Here is a 19,411-nt window from a genome sequence, read left to right on the forward strand (position 1 = left end):
CGGTCGATTTTTTTCCATTTTTTTTTCATGATAAACAAGGTGACATTAAAATGGCCGCCGATTTCTTTATCGGCAGCAAATGTCAATACCGATACTAATTACTGATTTTAGTGCATTACTAGTAGGGATACCTAACGTTATCCAGGATAGAATGAGGGTCAACGAATGTTCCACACTTCCAATACTTTTATTATCATCGAAATCGGTGGAATCGCCCATTTTTCAATCAAATCGATTGATTGCCTGCTCTAGTTGGGACCTCAACGTGGTGCATCGGGAGGAAGCTTCACACACTTTCCTGCATTGACTTAGTCTACAATACATTGTACTCTATAATGCACTGTAAAGAACCTACTGTTGATTTCATAAAATTATTTTTATATAATGGTGTTAATTAAAATTTAAAATGCAAAAGTCAAGTATCACGGTTCAATTTTGCCCTAAACAAAAGAGTTCATTTTGAACGCGCCCCTCTCATATCAAAGAATCTATTGTTTATTTTATATACCGGACCCTTCTGCTTTTGCGGTGATAAAACTTCTCAAATGCAGTTGTGATGTTAGGCTGTATAAGGGTGTTAACTTTGACTGAAATTGGAATGTTCTTTTTTAAATCGTATATTTTCGATATTTATTGGAGGTATTTCGCTACAAAAGGTATCTAAGAACATTCCTAGACACAAAGTACATTTGTTGGCAATTTTTAAAAATCGACCCAACCGTTTCGAAGTCCACAGGGAACGAACTCACATACAGACAAAGTGTCTTTATTATATAAGTATAATAATAATAATAATAATAATAATAATAATAATAATAATAATATCGTATGAATCTGAAGATTCTATTGTTGGCATTGGTTTTCCCGATATTTTCCTAGTCAAAATTCTTTCTAGAAAAACGTCAGCTACATACGGAAGGGATCACGTAAAGATTGCCAACATTCTGAGCTAAAGTGATTTCATGAAGCGAACTCGATTCAAACTTGGAATACCCAAATCGCCAGTCTATGTCGTTAACCAGTTAGCGTCTTTATAAGAATAATTATACTTACATGATAATATATTATTTTCGCTAAACACTTGCAAAAATCGTGATTCTCGAGAAGGTTCTCGAATTAAGTAATTAATGTGACGTCTTATAGCGACGTACATTAAGCTTGTATACGAAATGCTGGAAGCAAAACAGAATATCACATCCTTATTTCAATATGTGAAAAAATAAAGAGATAGATAGACGTAATACTCACGTCTTGTGAGCTCAACCTTCGGGAGATATGACGACCAACTTGCGTGAAGATCATCAAATTGTATTTATGGTCAGGGGCGGGAGGAGGGTGGTAGGAGGTGTTTATAAACCTATATATTCAGGATTTGTGATTCTCATTTCATCATCATCATCATCATTATCATCATCATCACCACCACCACCACCACCACCACCACCCTTGTTGTTATTGTTATTATTATTGTTAATGTTATTATTATTGTTATTCTTTGTATTCAAGTTCCATCATCATCATCATCATCATCATCATCATCATCAAAATTGTTGTTGTTATTGTTATTATTATTTTTATTGTTGTTGTTATTCTTTATATTCAGGTTCCGTCATTCTCTTCATCATCATCATCATCATCATCATCATCATCATCATCATCATCATCATCATCATCATTTTCAGACCATTGGATCTTTATTCCAGCAAAGAAATCGGTTACTTCTCATCGATATTTGTTGTTACCGGACTCTGTTGAGGTGGATCGCTAAAGAGCATTTTGCTTTTGCAAGCCCGTATGCTCACTTTCAAATATCTCCCTTCAACCCCCCCCTTTATTTTTTTTTTTGACAAACAATGTTACATTGATCTAATTCCTAAAATGGTACACGCTGCAATTTGCACACATATTCCTCATCCGACGTATGCATTCCATCCTAAAAAAATTTCCTTTGATGATCTGGAAATCACTACTTCTCATGTTTACGATAACATAAAAAAAAAAAAAAACTTGGACGCTTCCAAGGCGTCTGGGCCTGATCCTGATCACATCCCTGCTGTATTAATAAAGAAATGCTCAGCTTTATACTTTCCAAACTCTACAACAAATGTCTTGTTGAATCTTTCTTTCCTGACAGTTGAAAATTTGCCTGTATGGTACCAGTGTACAAGAATCCTGGTGAAAGAACTCATATGCTGAATTATCACCACATCAGTCTTCCCTTTCTTCGTGGAAAATCTTTGAGTGATTAATCAATTAAGCATTGTTCCACCACCTCGTAAAAGAAAATCTCTTTGACTGACAGTATGGATTTAGGAAAGCCCGTTCTACTGCATATATTTTAACGGTCATCTCTGATCGCATATACCATGCACTGGATAAGGCGAAGGAAGCTAGGGTTGCAGCCACTGATATATCTAAAGCCTTTGACAAAGTCTGGCACGAAGTCCTCATAATAAAAATTCAATCATACGGAATTACTAGACGAATGCTAATTAGATCTTTCTTAGACGAGAGGAAAATCTAACTTGTTATTAATGGACGTACATCCAAATTGCATAATATTAATGTGGTTGTGCCTCGGGTTAAACCTTGGAACATTATTATTCCTGATATTCAAAAACGATCTCCATGATAACATTGTATCCGAGGTGGGTATATTTGCTGATGACACAACGCTCTATAATAGGCATGAGGGAAAATGTGTGTACACATATCTAAGGCAATAAGAGAATTTCTTAGAAAATGACGTCCAGTCCGTAGTGGAACGGGGCCGTAAATAGATGGTAACATTTGATGCTACTATTATTAAGCTTTTTTCCTTAAACAAGTACAAGAAGAACACATATATTGAAGACATTGCAAAGGCTGCTGCAAAGAAGATGGGTTCTCTCTACCATGCTAGAAAAGTGCTCACACCTAAGAGTATCCTGTATATCTACAAGGCCACCATTCGCCTATGCATGGAGTATTATTGCCACTTGGTGGGCAGGCGCATCATAGTCTCTCCCTCTTAGACAGGGTCCAAAAAAAGCGCCCCCAATCTAATAGGTCCTGCACTGTCAACTAAGCTCCGACCCCTGTCCCATCGCCGCAATGTTGCATCCCTGTGCCTGTTTTACAAGTATTTTAATGGAATGCGCTGATAAATTCATCGCAGTTGTACCCTCTCGACGTACATATTCCGACTAACCCGACGCAGCAAAATCCCACGCCTTCAGTGTAGATGTCCCTAGATGCCGATTAAACGACAAACAGCCAGTTATTTGTCGTAAAGAGAACTAAAAAAAAAAATGAAATAAAAAGAACATCAACACGTACAAAAGATAGATACCTGAATTTTATTGCGTTTAGTATCAGTTATTTGTTGATTTTTGTTATTGTTTACAATTTCTCGACTGTTAACTATTCTACACTTTAAAAAACATTCATGCTTTTACTTATTTACGTAGTTTATAAATTAAAAAAAAAAATTATATTTATATTTAAAAGCAGATAAGGACCCTTAGCTATCTCCCTCTTCAAAAAACGAGATTTTGCTTTTTTAAGGCGATCATGTGTGAATATTCCGAAAAAATATTTTAGAATGTAAAGTGGGGGATCATTTTTGCATATAAATGTTTATTAACATGATCTTTCATTTTTATGATATTCTAACATTTTGAGACAGATAACTAACATTTAATCCGAAGATCATGAATGTTAATTTCAACTTTATTTCTCGCGGTTAACGTTAGCCGTGTGGTTTGTTCTTTGCTAATGGAGTCAGAGATGGCTTCATAGCCGGGTTCGAATCTCCCGAACAACCAAAATCGTAACTTCCTGCACTGATGATTCTAGAAAAGATGAAACACTCGTGTCTGTACGTATTAAAAAATTATATATATATATATATATATATATATATATATATATATATATATATATATATTCCCGTGGCAATTGTTTGATGGCCCTGAAGTACACGATTAGATAATAGATCCAAAGGTGGACATCATGGTTGGTTTCGAATCTTTTGACCAGCAGGAATTGTCACCTCCTACACTGATGATTACGTAAGCATAAAATACTAGTGTCTGTAGATATACGGAATAATTATATATATATATATATATATATATATATATATATATATATATATATATATATAATGATTTTCATCATAATTCTTCCAAATTTGAAAAGAAGCATTAAAATATTCTAATTACTAAGTTAAACGCTTAAAATTATTGTAATTATTGGATGCCAGTTTAATGTGTATGACTTCTAGAATACTTTAATCTTTTTATGTTTGTATTAAAAATTCTTGAAGCCGTTTACAGTAAACTGAACACCCAAAATTTATAACAGTAATTACGAAACTAGACATAAAATGTTAAAGTGTTTGGCCTAGTAATTAACATTAACACCCTGATAGACATACATCATGTAATCGCGTGAATTACACGTGATCACGTTCGCATAGAACGTGATCACGTTCGCATAGAACGTCCCATCGTCTGTTTTTAATATGATCGAAATACTAAATAGAATATTTAGCAAATTGAAAACAAATTGCCTGAATGAAAACACGCTATATAAATATACACACCCAAACACACCCATTAAACTGGCATCCAATAATTACAATTTTAAGCGTTTAACTTAGTAATTAGACTATTTTTAATGCTTCTTTTCAAATTTTGAAGAATCATGATGAATATATATATATATATATATATATATATATATATATATATATATATATATATATATATATATATATATATATATATATATATATATTTACAAGCGTACGTGGAGCTCTGGATTATATATGTATATTCACAAGTATACTTGTAGCTCTGGATTAAATCGCAGGGTACATGAGAGTGAATCTTTATTGGTGCAACAAGCTTAGAAAAAGTGGAACTCCGAAATGACATTAGTGCTTTCTGAGTATCCCAGCTTTGTTTCCAGTCGTCCTAGACTTCTTGATTCTTCTCACTTATCTCTGGCCCAGGAAAGGTATGCAACTAGGAGATGGTACAATCCTGGTTTCACTTTAGACAAATTCGTAAGTGATCACTTATTCACGTAGAAGAATATATATACAGATCGATATTATATATGTACGAGGGGCGTGCAATAATTAATGCCCCAGACAACCTTCCTATAGCAGTAGAGCAACGAAACTTTGCACAGTTATTAGTCTTTCTCTACATAGAACCACCTAGAGTTATGGATTTATCCCCTCGTTTGATGCAGCTCTGGAGACCGTTTTTGTAGAACACCCCAGGTTGGTCCTCTAACCACGACGTGACTTCAGAAATCAAGGCTGCATCATCTAGGAAACGCTTTCCTTTCAAAAACAACTTCATGGCTGGGAAGAGGTGAAAGTCGGAGGGTGCAAGGTCAGGAGAGTAGGGAGGATGCGGAAGGATTTCATAACCACACGCCGTGCTTCTGATCTGGCGACATGCGAGTTGTGGACCGGAGCATTGGCCTGCAGGAAGAGGGTACCTTTGCTGATCTTGCCCCGCCCCTTAGTTTTGATAGCTTCCCATAATTACCTCAAAAGTGAAGCATAATAGGCTCCTGTAATTGTGGTACCCTTTGCCAAGAAATCTGTCATCACTACTCCGTCCTGGTCCCAGAAGACTGTGAGCATGACCTTGCCAGCGGAGAGCTTCACCCTTGGCTTCTTTGGAGGTGGTGAGTCCAAGTGCTTCTACTGCATTAACTGGGCTTTGGTCTCTGGATCATAGTAATTAATCTTTTGAAAAACTTTGACTCATCTTCTTGGAACATCTCTAAATTAATCTTCGAGCACTCGACGCGTTCCCGCTTCTGGAAAGGTGTGAGCAACCTGGGAATCCATCTGGCAGACACCTTATGCATATGCAAATGGTCATGAATGATAGTTTCCACAGACCCTGTACTAATCTTGACATCTTGGGCTATTTGGCGAATAGTAATGCGCCGATCTTTCAAAATGGTAGCCTCAACTTGACGGACAGATGCCTCATCAATGGCAGAAGAGGGGCGACCAGGTCTGGGAGCTGTTTCCCCAGATTTCCGGCCATGTTTAAATTCACGATGGCAGTGTTTTACAAGTTCATATGATGGGGCATTATCACTATAAGTTTCTTTCATTTAATCAAAAGTCTCCTGTGGTGTGCGTCTTTTCAAATACAAAAACCGAATCCCTGCTCGACATTCAACAGACTCGATTTCACACCTTACTCAGTTCAAACACCTGTAAAACAGAAACCACAATTAGTTCAGAGCTGTAATTTGCCACATAACCTGTAGAGATATAAATCGTTGTACATGCAAAATTTCAGTTAGATCAGATAACTGGAAGTGTGTCAGGGCATTACGTATTGCACGGCCCTCGTACTGTCATCACGACGGTTCTAGGTTCGATCCTCGGCTTGGGAGAGGTGTTAGTCTAGCGGCACTGATGAGTTGTGATACAACGAAACAGGTCTGTATGTCGATGACTAAAATATATTTTATATATATATATATATATATATATATATATATGTATATATATAAATATATATATGTATATATATATCTATCTTATAATATAAAGCTGAACGTCTGTGTGTTTGTCTGGTCACGAATAGGCTCCTATATGGTTGACTATTATAGAAAACTGATCACATATAATGATAAAAGATATATCGAGACACAGGAATAGGTATGTTTGATCTGGCATAATGATGATTCATTAAATTTTGGGGTCCGTGTATGCGCATGGTCCACAAAGTATGGAAAAAAAACGTTTACAAGTGTTTTTGATATAGATGTACATAATAATACTTTGATAAGTATGTTTTAACTTAAATAGGGATGGTATAATAAAATTGTGGGGTCTGCGTTCGCACCTGGCCTCCATAGAATGGAAATAAGCACAAACTTTAATAAAGACTTTTCATATCTATCTGCGTAAGTATACTTTGATAATTATGTTTCAGTTTGAAGAAATATGGTATAATAAAATTATGGGGTGTTCATTCGTGCCTGACCTCCATCGAATGGAAATATGTCACAAAGTTTAACAAGATTTTTTAATGTAGATCGACAGAATATTGTGATAAGTGTTTCAGTGTGAACAGGCATGGTATAATAAATTATGTGGTTTATCTATTTTATTTTTACTTTCATCATACTTTGCTTTGGTTTTGATACCTCCAATTTCGAAGCTATCTCTTTACAGCCCTTCCTTTTCATAACCTATCATACTTTCATAAATCAGAGTCGATTTTCTGTAGGCTGTTTTTGAACCCATTCAAGGACGGGTACTTTTGCTAGTATATATATATATATATATATATATATATATATATATATATATATATATATATATATATTTATATATATTTATATATATATAGTTATATATATGTGTATAGTTATATATATAGTTATATATATATAGTTATATAGTTATATATATATATATATAAATATTATACATGTACAGATAGATATTATATATATATATATATATATATATATATATATATATATATATATATATATATATATATATATAGTCATCCGCATACAGTACTGTTTCGATGTTTCACAGCTCATCAGTGCGGCTAGACAAGCAACTGACTCAAGCCAGGATCGAAACCCGACCGTCCAAATGACAGTCAAGGCTTCTCACCATAACACTATACGGCTGATGCTGAGTGGGCAATGAATTAACAATGTTTTGACATCGTCCAAATGCCTCCGCTCGATTTGTTTACACAAAGATCGTTGCTTAATACGCTAATGGCAGTTTGTATATCATTTCCCAATATGCTCAACCCAAGATATGGAGCATTATAGTAATCCACGTACAGTACTGTTTCGTTGTATCACAGCTCATCAGTGCGGATAGACAGGCAACTACCTCAATATACTCAACATTAATGTTACTCTATCATTAACGAGACCAAGACAAAGAATAACTCGGATGTTGACGCTTTATTTTGCGATTAAAACATCACAAAAGTATCGTCAACATATCTAACATACGTAGTGTGTTTAAATATGTTAGATGTGTTGACGATACTTTCGCTATGTTTACATCGCAAAATGAAGCGTCAGCATTTTCTAATACATTGAATTCCCTTCATGGGGCTCTGCAGTTCACTATGAAATGTGAGAAAGACAACACTCTTCCCTTCCTGGACGTTCTTGTTGGATGTTCAAGAGGCGACTTTCTCACTACAATTTACAGGAAGCCGAATTTTACTGACTTGTATGTGAACTGCATGTGAACTGATCCTCTTTTGTATCTAAATCGCGGAAAATCGGCTTAATTAATATGTTGGTACATAGAGCCCTCATGATTTGTTCATCTATTAAATTGGAGGCTGAACTGGATAAGATATCAAGGATATTTTCATTAGTAATGGTTACCCTGAAGACCTTATTAACGATTGTATAAATAAAAAGATTGCTGATTTAAAAGTCCCCTAAAATATTTGGCCCTTAAAAATGCTTTGTTTACTTAAAATTGACGTAGATAAGGGACAATGGTACAAAATTAAGTAAACAGATTGTTAGAAATATTATTGTTTTCACTCTGTTTTCTTGCGTTTGGTATATACTACTAGACCTGCTTTTCCTTCTTTTTGCAAGGATCGTTTGCCTTACATTCAAAATAATAACATTATTTATCAGTTTAAATGCTAGTGTGATGCTGGTTATGTCGGGCTGGACTTCCTTGCGTTTGCTGAAACGTATAAACCAGCACGTTCCATCCAAGATTAGAAAGACAGCGTAGAGCGGGATCCGCGAGTCTCCCTTCCTCTACAGTTTTGGATTCCGTTATTGGCCAAGAATTCTTGTTGTTCCAATCAGTATAAAATTGAATTGTTTGAGATACTTCATAGTTCGGATTCTTAAAATCATTTAATAATTTTAGAATCTGTCTCTATCGCAATTCGTAAACCTTTTTTGTGACGACAGAAGGAATTGTTAAAAACGTTAAATCTCTGTGGGGAACTCTGACAACCTCCCCATTTCTTCTCCCCTCGCGGTGCTATTTTAATCGCTTTTTTACACGTTTTATTAAATTAAATTATTGGTTTTAATTGTCCTGTTTTGGCACCTTTAATTTATAAAATATCCACCACTGCTCTTTTTTCGTCATTAATTTCAATGCTATCGATTTCTCCTGGTAACTGATGAGATCATGGCCGAAAGGGCTCTTGAGAGATTTCCGCTTATTTTACAATATATATATATATATATATATATATATATATATATATATATATATATATATATATATATATATATATACCCTGCCACGCGTTGCTGTGGCTCAATTTGGTGTAATGGAAAAATCTAAAAAAAAAAAAAAAAAAAAAAGAGAAAATGCATGTTTCTTATATTCTTAGTACAGCAATCCATTCCAAAAGTGTTTAAAATAAAAATACGAAAATGAAAAAAAAAAAAAAAAAACCCCCAAAAAACCGGTACTCTTGCAGAATCTGACCTGGATCCTTAGGAGTTTCCATCAATCATGGTTTGGGCTCGATCAGCAGTCATTGGATTAAGCCGAACGTTGCTAAAATGTTGAAACAGTTAATCTATATATATTTTTTAACGTTCAAGTTTGTAATAAAAATGTTCTTTCAAATAATATCTTAGTGGGGGGGGGGAGTACTATACACAGATTCGAAAAGTTGTCCAAAAACAAATAAATGAATACAAAGGTAAGTTACGTTTCTACATAACTGGATAATATGTTAGCGTTTTTATTTAATGTAAAAGGTTTAATCAGCTCGGAAAAGCACACAGTGTTTATCGATGTATTTAAAACAGATAAATGGTCGTGGACTCTGTTGAACATGTTAAGTTTGGGAAAATAAGTAAAAAATTAAAAACTATACAAAACAGTGTAAGAACCTACCGATTATATCTGACCGTGAATAAACGCCCCCAACTTCCCAATAATAAGAACGGCTTTTGGAATAAAAACCGACAATCTCCTAATGGTAAGAACGGCTTTTGGAATAAATACCCCCGTCCTCCCCATGTTAAGAACGGCTTTCAGAATAAACAACCTCTACCTACTCATGTAAAAAATTGTGGAGGTGGACCAAACGTGAAAATTAACTTTTTATTATTTTTTAAAATTCAACGCTAATTAGTATCACGGTTTTAATAAAGAAAAAGCAATCATATTTTCTTATATAAAAACAACTCCGAAAAAAAAAGTGTACTTTCGAGTTTGTTAAACTAAGTTTTATCGGGGGGGGGGGATTTTTTACTTATGCTTTATTTCTTTGTTTTGAAAGTTGTTCTTCATCGGCGACACTCGGCTTAATTTCCTCGGCGACGCTGTCGCTCGGCTTACTCCGGCTGTTGACCCCATGTTCCGGAGAAAGACGGGCGTGTGCTGAGTTACGTCCGGATCACTATCTGCAGAAATATCAAAGTTTGTTTAATATGATAATATTTGGGTACTCTTGCATAATTTTACCCGAATTCTCGGACTTCCCGTCAAGCATGGATCGGGCGAGACCGGCAATTATCGGTGTCAGCCGAGCAGCGAACAAATGTAAAACTACTTTAAAAAAGGTGTGTGTGTTTGTGTGTGTGTGTGTGTGTATAAAGGGGGGATAAGTAAAGAGTAAGTTACATATATATATATATATATATATATATATATATATATATATATGGTAATCGGCAAAATCATAAAGTATTCTCGACGAATAAAAGTTTATTTTTTTATATGTTAATATTTTTTTAAATTTAAAAACACAGTTAGATGATAAACAGTCACTCTTATAAAATTTCACGGAAAACGGGCATGTAAATTTCTAGTTTATCGATTTTGAACAAACCAGACGTTTGATTTTTATATATATAGATATATATACAGGCGGCAAAAACAAGTCCGCGCTTGTAATATTGTCAAAAACTGCAAATTTAAGCTAAATTTAAGTTAACTGTTTAAACAACCTATACCTTATTTGATTCGCCTTTTATTCCTCTATAATTTTACCTGTTCATATTTGACGTTTAATTGAAATATTATAGTTTTCACGTCAATTAAAAAAAAACTTCGAATTAAGGAGGCAAAAAGAAGTCCGCACAACGGAAAATTGTTATTTAAAAGTAACTTTACGACATTAATGCAACACAAATCCAATAAGAACACAATGAACTAGTTAATATTTAGTAGCATAGCCCTTCTGCAATTTGACAGCCTGCAATTTTTTTGGGAATTCATTGAATTAGACTGCAGCAATACTCCGGAGAAAGGGCATCCCACTTTTCTCTAATTTTTGTCCAAAGTTCTTCCAAATTTTTAATTTTATCATTGCGTTGCTGTTGGTAGATGTAATGCCATACATTTTCCATAGGATTAAGGTCTGGAGATTGTGCAGGCCAATCCAAACACGGAATATCATGCTCTTCCTGGAACCTCTTAACATTGTCAGCTGTGTGAATGGGAGCATTATATTGCATGAAGACGGGATTATCATCCAAATTCCAATCAAAGTAGGGTAGAAAATGCTCAGTAAACATATTAATGTACTTGGTCAAATTAATTCGACCTTGCAAGCGAACTATAGGCCCTGGACCATTGATACTAATAATGCCCCACACCAAAACTGAATCTCCACTATCTTGCAGCGTTGAACTGAGCACTTAGGATTACATTCTTCGTCTTTCCTTACCATCACTGCCTAGCCTATTGAACTTGCTTTCGTCGCTAAAAAGCACTTTTGGCCAATATGAAGAGTCATGATCTTCATTGAATATAACGAAGTCCAAACAGCACTTTCTGTTCTTTACAGAAATCATTGGCTTGCGTCTTGCAACATATCCTTGCAAATTAAATTCCTTTAATCTTTTCTTGACAGTAGAAAGAGAGCACTGTTTAACAAGATTGCACTGTTGTTGGATTTGGGGAGCCGTTTCAGATCTGTTTCTTAGGCTTCGGATCTTGATAGCATTGTTTTCTCTCTTAGAAGTAACACTAGTACGACCAGATTTAGGGGCATTACGAACACTGCCGGTGTTTTAGTGCGTTTACACAGTCTTTCGTACCGTTTTCTCAGCACATTTCAATCTGCAGCCGATTTCTCGATTGGATAAACCAGAAAGGTTGAGATTAATGAGCTCCTGACGATTACTAAGAGAAAGTCGTGGCATATGAACTAAATGTCACGTTGTATAATCTGGAACAACAATAATTACGATTACAGATGCTCTGTTGCCTGTTGGTGGGTATTTTAAACTGATTTAGGGGCAATAATTTCAGCTGGTTTCAAGCGAATTTGTTCCTGCGGACTTTCTTTTTGCCTCCTCAATTTGAAGTTATTTTTTTAAATTGACATGAACACTAGAATATTTCAATTAAAAGTTAAATATGGACAGATAAAATTATAGAGGAATAAAAGGTGAATCAAATGAGGTATAGGTTGTTTAAATAGTTACATTTAATTTAGTTTGATTTTGCAGTTTTTTTTAAAATTATAAGTGCTGACTTTCTTTTTGACTTTTTTTAAAGAAGTATGTAGAAAAACGATACAGTTAAAGAAAAAATATATTATATCTATATAAAAGTTGTCTCTGCACAACCGAAGCTATAACTATAATTACTTCCCCTCAAAGTAACAATATAATAAATTCTAAAAATGAACTGATCTCTTTCTGTAAACATAAGTTCGAATTAAATTATGGCAATTTTGAAATTACATAGTTATTACTTTTACCTTTTATATAGATATAAAATTTATTTTTCTTTAACTTTATCGTTTTTCTACATACTTCTTAATACTTTATAATTTAATAATCCTTTATTTTAATTCTTTATCTCTTCTTTGCATGGCCAGTTATTTATCTGCATTTTCTGCTTTATTCTTTAAACTTTCCTACCTATCTAATATATCAATCTACCCACACTTTCATATGTTGTATGTATATTTACTTATATTTTACTATATGCATTTACTTACTTTTTTTCTTGCGTTTTCCTGAAGTTGCAGATACCGGCCATCCGCTCTTCTGATATAATTTTTATTTTATTTTTTTATTTTATATTTTATTTTCTATTTTTTATTTATTTATTTATTCTTTATTTATTATTTATTTTCTATTTATTTATTAATTTATTTATTTTCCATTCTAACAACTCTTGCTGGCATCTTTTTAAGTGATGACCTGTACATTTCAGTTGACCTACATTATTTTGCCCTATATATTTTTTCGCGCCTTTAACATTTCCTGTCTGGGTCATTTTGACATTTGTTTCCCTTTATTTTATATTTTATATTTAACTCTATCATCATTTTTTTCTCTCTCCTCTTTTTTTCCCCTGATCTTTCTTATTTATATTTATGCCTCGGAAGTAGAGTGAAAAGCATATCTTATTTTTCTTTTATTAATATTATTGAAATCTTTTCCTTTTTTCCTTGTACACATTTTTCTGAATTATTCCATGGATTTCTGCCTTTGGATTATTATGAACCATCTTCTTCCAATTACGGGATTTCCTTGGATTTTACTTGTGCAAATGGAAATTCTTTTAACTTTCTTGAAGATATACATTTGGATTTTACCATCACTGGATTATTTATCTTCCACCAGACTATCCATTTATGTGTAATCACCTTTTTCTTCACCATATTCCCTCTGCTTCACATTTTTTGTTTTCAAGTAAGATCTTTGACTTACTTGTTGTTTCATCAAATACTATTGCATGCAAAATCCGATCCCGCATTTTGCTAATTCCTACCTTCTGATGAGAAGGAAAGTATTTCTTCGAAACTCCGCGGATTAAGGACTATCCACTTATCTAGTGTTTCCTTTTCAGATTAAATATGTTTTTAACTCATTTCAAAGTGTTTTTTAACATATTTTATTAACTGTTTGCTCGTATTATAAGCTCTATTTCCTATTTGGTTTTATCGAGCTTTTATATCTGGCTGAGATAATTTTATAAATATTAATTCTTTAATATTTATAATATACTTCAATTTTACCATCTTGGATCATTTTGGTAAATTTAATTGTAATTTTTATTATATATATATATATATATATATATATATATATATATATATATATATATATATATATATATATAATAGTCTAGGCACCGCCAAAACTGGAGGTAAGTACTTTTTGACGGACCGTCTTTTTAAAAATCTACCAAAAATCAGATAATTATCCGATCAATACGAAATTTTCAGCGATTATTGAGAGAACAATGAACTTTATAACTGTGTACTTATTTTTCATAAACGATATATATATATATATATATATATATATATATATTTGCTTACAAACCCCTCTTGTTTTGAGGGGGTACAAATATGCTTAAAATAATCATCTGAAACTGAACACAACATATTGTGTAAGGGACAGAATTATAGATTAAAAAAAATGTTTGCATACCTTATTTTGACGTCTGAATATAAGAACTTCGATTGTGTTTAATTATCCCGCTTTTGAGTTTTGAAGTGTGAAATTCGGTGAATATGGTAAGTAAAATAATTAATTTAAGTTAAGCAAAAAAAAAAAATAATATTTATACGAAAAAAGCCATTTTAAAATCTTTGATAAATAAATTAACAATTTTTTTTAGCGAGACGAATAATGCATGACCATTATTAAACAGGGCATGCTTTGAAGAATCGATACAAAAAAAAAATCGATAAATATTGTGCCTTATTGTGTTAAAAATAGCATCATTTTTTCGATCCCGTTTGAAAACGTTTGCCGCCTTTCGACTACGGTGGACCAAACGCGCTGAAATATTTTTTTTTATTCTGCCCCCCCCCCATTTTGGGGAGCCTGGCCCCCATCACATACACATTTAAAACCAAACTCATACAAATGGTCACCCATCTGGTACTGGCCAGCCTCAGCGTTAATAATACATTGAAATTTTCGTCACTGAAAAATAGTTTTTTTTTGGCCTGTTTGGTCTTCCATAGTTTGCTTTTTATCAACTACAAACGTAAACATTGTCGATCTAGACTCTAGATCGACGCGAAGTAACTGGTTGCCTATATGAATGAGTGGAATTATTTGAAATCCAGGTACTTATATTATAATATTTTTGCATATTCTCATAGAAAATCATCCTAAATCTTAGTTAGACAACAAATAAATAAATTATTTCAAAAACCTTTTTTTAAAAATATTTATGTACGTTTTTTGTGCAAGACAAAAAATGTCAATTGTTAACTTTTTGGGAAAATTAAACATTTAAAATTTAATTAAAAATAGTAGAAAAAGTTTTACATTATTCTGTTTTCTATATGATAAAATTCAGGGTTTTATCTTTCTGGAAAAAAAGTTACTCAGAAATAATGGATTTTAATAAATGTAATTTCGTTTTAAAAAAACAACAACAACTTGATTTTTCGGCCATTTTTTGGCGGTGCCTATAATAGTCCTAGAGTGGATGGAACGCGGAATATTCAGTGTAGCTTAATCGCCATATATATTTTATAACTTACTATATATATATATATATATATATATATATATATATATATATATATATATATATATATATATATATATGAATGAATGAAATCAAAAGGATGTAGTGTTAACCTGATACACGCAATGGTAAACTTCAATCTGATATGAATACCAGTAATGACTATAACTAGCAAATTCTAGCATTGCTACAAATATAATTTTCTGTTTTCTTTCTTTCCTCTGCTTGCTTGAATAGCAATAATAGCATTCTTTGAAACTCCGCGGAATAAGGACTTTGTAAATTGCCTTTTTGAGTATTCAGTCGAATAATAAATTTTGATGGTAAATTTCAACTTACAGATTTAATTTTCTTTCTCTTATATATATATATATATATATATATATATATATATATATATATATATATATATATATATATATATGTATATATATATATGCAGATAGATAGATGAATATATAGATAGATATACTGTGTGAAATATTCGAATAGATAACGTTATAAATCCAAATTATTTACATAAAAGCCTTTAATAATAAGAGAATGAATCTATTAACTCTTAACAGCAGTTTGCTTCTGTACATATTTACAAATCTATATATCTATAAAGATGAGTTTTTTCTCGTCCTGACATACATGTTAAAATCCTACTTTTTCTATTTAAAAATTATTAAAACGAACTTTTTAATATACTCAGTCATGGATATGCGAGCGACTACATGATCTTAACTAATTTGCACATTCCTTTAAAAAACGAGCGTTAATTATTTAACTTATTCATTTTTTTATATTTTTTTATCAGATGATCATTTAACGATTACGCCGAATTCTATTTATGCATAGTTTCTATATTCTGCATAATTGCATAGAGTTTAAGATGAAAACGTTTTAGCCCACAGTAATATATATATATATATATATATATATATATATATATATATATATATATATATATATATATATATATGAAACTGAATAAACGGAAACTTTCACTTCTATTTAATCGAACTTATATGGATATATGCTGTCCAAATCAATAAAGATATATGCACACATAATGCATATATATATATATATATATATATATATATATATATATATATATATATATATATATATAAGTCACTTTGTATCTCTGTGTGCGTGTGTAAGTTCCTTCCTCACTTCCTCATAGGTTCCGAAACGACTGAGCCTATTTCTTGCAAATTTCACACAAAAGTAACTTATATGTCTGGCAGATATGACAGATATGTTATGTACAGAATTTCATCCGATAAGTATCGAAAATCGAAAAAAGTCTGATCCTAAAAATAGTCTTTCTTTCTTATAGATAGAAAAGAAGAATTTTTATAGGAGAATGTTTTACGGTACACCGGCTAAGTTTGATAATAAAATCTCAGCAAATCATTTCTTCTTAAAACAAACAGAATTATTGTCATCCGGAAATATAGCTCAGTGGTAGAGCATTCGATTAAAGATCGAATGATCCTCCGTACAAGCCCGGTTGTACCTCATCATTGTATTTTAATTTTTTTCGTATTAATGAGTTCAGTTTACGATAAAAGAAGAGGTACCATTTAAAATCGGCGCAAATCATTTCTTTGTTTGCATATTTTAAAATTAAACATTAATAAAAAGTGACTTTTCAGTGCATTTCATCGTGAAGCTCAAATATCAGCTGACGTGATATTGTAAACAAACACAGACTGAATTTGATGAACGACATTATCATTCTTATTTTTTTAATTTTTCTTTTCTTTTTTTTCTCTTTTGCGAATTAGTCCATCGAGCACATTATTTTCTGTTATATAATATTCAATAGAGTACTCTTCTATAATAATACATACGCAATCTGCATGAATTGAAATATCATGCTTAAGCGTATTATACGCCGGGCAATGTCGGGTGTCAAGCTAGTAAATATATATATGTATGTGCATGTGTGTGTGTGTGTGTGTGTGTGTGTGTGTGTGTGTGTGTGTGTGTGTGTGTGTGTACCACGCCGAGTCGTAGAAATTTCAAGATTGGTGTCTGGGGACGTATTAATTCACTGGGAGAGATACACCCCCATTCTTCGTTAAGACATGCATCTATGAGAAGAAAACTCTGATGTAACACAGGGTCTACTGTACACTCTGTCCTGTGGCAGTCATCTGCACCGACGGAGATTAGCAGTACTACCAAAACGTGTGATTGGTTCTACATAAACCCTTCATCACTTTAAACAAATCATCATCTGTGTGGATTTCCGAGCAACTTAGTTGTTGTGGCGGAACCTCATGCGTCAAAATCGGCAGCAGAGTCCATCACGCACGCACACACACACACACACACACACACACACACACACACACACACACACACACACACACACACACACACACATTATATGTTACTTAATCAACGTTTGTTTCCAAGTCTTTTTAAATGCTTTACTAGCATACTATTCACGGTAAAGTATACTTTAGTTCTGTGTTACAGTTATGTCACAAAAATTGTTTCAGTTGTTCTAATTTGACGTGATTTATAATTAAATGAATAAGCCAACCATCTTTGTCTTAGCTGTGCATATATTTTTCTCGCCCACTCTTATTCAACGTTGATCAAACCATTTTTTACTATCTATAATTATCTATGTAAGCATATAGAGAATATGGTTGTTTAATTTACATGCTTATACACCACACATACGTATGTAAATTAGATAGTATACAGAAAGAATAGAAAATACACACAGAACGTATATATATATATATATATATATATATATATATATATATATATATATATATATATATATATATATATATATATATATATGATAAGAATAATGGGAATATTGTTCCAACTAAATAGAAAAATAAAAAAGAACAAACCGAGTTATGTGTTCATCAACGTTTCGTCTTTATTTAAAGACGAAACGTTGGTGAACACATAAGGTTGATGAACATATAACTCGGTTTGTTCATTTCTCTCCCCCGCTCTCTCTTTCTCTCTCTCTTTCTCTCTCTCTCTCTCTCTCTCTCTCTCTCTCTCTCTCTCTCTCTATATATATATATATATATATATATATATATATATATATATATATATATATATATATATATATATATATATATATTTTAGAGTTGTGGATGAAAGCTAAAGCCAATAAAGTGCTTACCGAGATTATATATGACCGTTTTTGTTGAATTCCTTTTCAGATCCTCCGATGATTTTCGTTTCGTATTTGTAAACTTTGGTTATTTCAGTTAATAGATTCTCCTTGGTGGGAAGATTTCAAACGATTAACGCCCCCGGAATGCTTCCCATCGGCCTGTGTACAATGCACGTCAGTACGGGCACGATACGATGTTGTTTCTGAACGAGACGCGGGGGAAAAAACCCACGACGAAGCAGCAAAAAATATAAAAGCAATTGTCGGATGAGAATTACTGTTGTGCGCATGCGTGCATTTTTTTTGTTTTCTCATTGAAAATGACAATTTTTTCATTTGTCGTCTCGAAGCGTCAATAGTATTACATTGTTTATGTGTTTTATCGTATATGTACTAATTTTTAGATAGATAGATAGATAGATAGATAGAGAGAGAGAGAGAGAGAGAGAGAGAGAGAGAGAGAGAGAGAGAGGGTGGGTGGGTGGGGTTAATTCTCTTATCACGAACATTATTATAAAATATTTTATTTATATTTATATTATCCAATATATATATATATATATATATATATATATATATATATATATATATATATATATATATATACGTATGTATATATATACATATGTATATACATAGATATATATATACATACATATATATATACATACATATATATACATACATATACATACATATACATATACATACATACATGGATATATATATATATATATATATATATATATATATATATATATATATATATATATATATATATA

The 19,411-nt window shown here is 32.5% G+C and overlaps 1 protein-coding gene across 7 annotated transcripts in view; it reads right to left on the bottom strand.

Moving 5' to 3' along the window:
• The window catches only part of LOC145297639 (UPF0764 protein C16orf89 homolog), a 135,334-nt gene that overhangs the window by 57,558 nt on the left and 58,365 nt on the right, over positions 1-19,411 (bottom strand). Inside the window, exon 1 of one of the 7 annotated variants that reach the window (XM_080143778.1) lies at positions 18,636-18,894. The exons of the other annotated variants lie outside the window; for them this stretch is intronic. The gene's annotated coding sequence lies outside the window, so the exon portion shown is untranslated. Of the gene's footprint in view, positions 1-18,635; positions 18,895-19,411 lie in introns of those variants that run through there. 7 annotated transcript variants of the gene reach the window in all.

This window comes from Euprymna scolopes, chromosome 2, assembly GCF_053919585.1.
Source record: "Euprymna scolopes isolate OS-2025 chromosome 2, ASM5391958v1, whole genome shotgun sequence".
NCBI lineage: Eukaryota > Metazoa > Mollusca > Cephalopoda > Sepiida > Sepiolidae > Euprymna > Euprymna scolopes.